This window comes from Epinephelus fuscoguttatus, linkage group LG19 (genome assembly GCF_011397635.1).
Source record: "Epinephelus fuscoguttatus linkage group LG19, E.fuscoguttatus.final_Chr_v1".
Classification (NCBI taxonomy): domain Eukaryota; kingdom Metazoa; phylum Chordata; class Actinopteri; order Perciformes; family Serranidae; genus Epinephelus; species Epinephelus fuscoguttatus.
This window is the reverse complement of record NC_064770.1, coordinates 31,170,918-31,173,801: the sequence shown is the minus strand read 5'-3', so window position 1 is coordinate 31,173,801 and position 2,884 is coordinate 31,170,918.

The following is a 2,884-nucleotide window of genomic DNA, read 5'->3' as shown; positions in this document are numbered from 1 at the left end:
ATTGATGTCTAAATAAGACAGCTGCTGGCAGAGATGATTAAGTTTTAAGTTGTTCTTTTTATTTTGTTCAGGAGGCGTTTTCATTAGAAGAAGGAGGTGTTTGTGTCACTGAAGGTGGGGTCTGTTTGAAGCATTGTTTCAGTTTTTGTGTGGGATTTCATGTGAGGGTGACTTTAATGGCATGTAGGCAGAGATTTCATTATTATTAGGAAGTGAGGTTGGAGTGTGCTTACATAAGGAAGTGATTTTCAGTGTCAGACTCAATATTTTCATTACTCTTTCTACAACCCAACCCTGTTGTGTATTCGGCATTATTAATTAGTATTCATTTTGTCTAATGGTGTTCAAATAATCTACAACATTCACATACCGCTTCTTGTTTGACATGCACGTATTACTTGTGCCATAACACCCTGCCCACCTCTGTAACCAAGAAAACATTATTTTCAACACAGCAAATGCAGACATTTATTCATAAAAACATCATTATTCCCTTGCTTAAAACAGTTTTCAGTGTTTTATACATCTACAAAACATTTACTTTAAGGCGCTCAGGATCACCATATTCCGACATCTGGTTTGATGACTTATCGTTGTCACTGATTTAGGGACTTTTTCTCTGTGTGAGACAATATAACAGTGAAGGAAATACTTTTGTTTATTTTTCTCATTAAAGTCCTTCCCCATTCCATGTTGAGCCATCATGATTTAACACATTCACACACTTATCAGTTTGCAGTCAGACACAAAACTGCTGTTCACACATAACTAAGCACTGATAAACAGTATGCTCTCTCCTCAAGTTGTTACTACGCAAACCAGTGTCACCATTAGCAATTAATGTGTCCACTGTGTTGCCTATTTTAGGGTTTGTAACTGGTTTGGCCAAACAATGCATGCCTAGCTGCCATGACTTGTATTCACTGCACTTCATTTCCTTTGTATGACCTGTGCCACACCTACAGCGCCACAGCAGAGCATACCTGAAAAGTCAAAGGGAGTTCACACCAAAACGTTTTGGTGTGAGTTGCCAGGTGTTGGCGACATCAGCCGCAGAGATGTCTGCCTTCTCTCCAATATAATGGAACTAGATGGCACTCGGCTTGTGGTGCTCAAATGCTTTTGAAAAACTCAAAAATCAAGACCCAGTTACTCAAGATAATCCACAGACCTTGTTGTGAGCAGTTTCATGTAGGAACTGTTTTCTTGCTATCGACGTACACCTACCAAATGTATCACTGCGCAGAAGGAAGCGTGCATCTACTCATGGATGAGAGGACAGCTGCATATGTAAATATTAATGGTGTTCTCTTCTGCTGAGCTGTAACGTTAGCTATATCAGTGGCGCTAGGTGAGCTAGCAGTAGATGCACTCTTCCTTCTGCACAGTGACACGGTAGGCGGATGTAGTTCGGTAGAAACAAAATAGTTCCTACATGAAACATGGATTATCTTAAGTAACCAGGTCATGATTTCTGGAAAGAGACATTGCTGTTGAGTATTTTTGGTGGCTTTGCGCACCACAAGCCGAGCACCATCTAGTTCCATTATATTGGAGAGAAGGCAGACATCTCTACAGCCGATATCTCCAACATTCGGCAACTCACACCAAAGCAATCTAGACTAATAAATAGCACTACAGGTAGGAGGTAAAATATGTATTTTTGATTTTGGGGTGAACTGTCCCTTTAATGATGATTGCGGGTCAAGACATTAAAATTTGCTGGTGCTCATTGGTGTTGCTGCTGATGCTTTTTAAGGCAGGTGAAATAATTTGTTAATAATCTTCCATGTTAAACAGTCCAGTGTGCTGCTTTCACTATTCTTATTTGGTGAGAAAAACTATTTTGTACCCTCAGTATAAGGTTTCCTTAAAGACATACTTCTATAACTCACCTGACCGCAGCCGGTGCGATCATAAAATAAAAGTAGAGCTATGTGTGAGAAAAACATCATGTGTGGCTTTGGGCTGCTGTTGTTTTGTCTGTTAGCAGGATGCAGATGCAGTTTCACATGTGTTTTTTAGTGAACCAGGGAGGAACTACGACCATGTAAGGCAAAGTACACACACAGACACTTGTACACACATACACAAATAACACATGGTGGCAAGACTGGGACACTACAGACCCGGTGAGACTGTGTTCACACCACTTAGACTAACACTGTACACACAACCAATATTATTATGAGTGGAATATATTGGAAAAATACTCAGAGTGAGGGTTTTAATATTAAAGACAAGGTTATTGCAATTAATCCTGCATTAGGAGTTTAATCATTTTGACTGAAAAATCATTACAGGTCATTTCATGTTTGGTAATCTATTTCATAAATCAGTTAAAGCAAGTACATTACACTAACCAAAATGTGTCTGAAACAATCGTGTATAACAAATGAAAAATCTCATCCAAAAACATATTTACTGTGAATCAGGAACAACTGAATTACTGCAGTCATATCTACATCTGAACTTGAAGAAAATCAAAGATTTTGCCTTCAGTTTTATGTGTGAAAACATTTTTTAAATTCTGCACAATTGAGTCAGTGGCTCTGAAATGTAAATGAGAAAGTTAAAGTTCCACATACTGTATGCACAGTTTGCATATCTCAGACGGAGTAATCTATGTAGCTCTCCCAGATTCACACATTCACATTTTTAAAACCATTAGACCTGCTGAAACCAAAGCAAACCATCTACGTTGCTTGGAAGGTTATAATCTCCATAAAGCCTCCTCATTTTAAATGTGGAATGATTTCAGTGACTGAGAAAGCACATGGGAAGTTATTTTACACTATGACGATGATACTGTGCTTTATATTTAGAGGAAGTGATAAACCAGGTTTAAATCCCCTTGACGGTACCATCATTTGACTTTATCTCC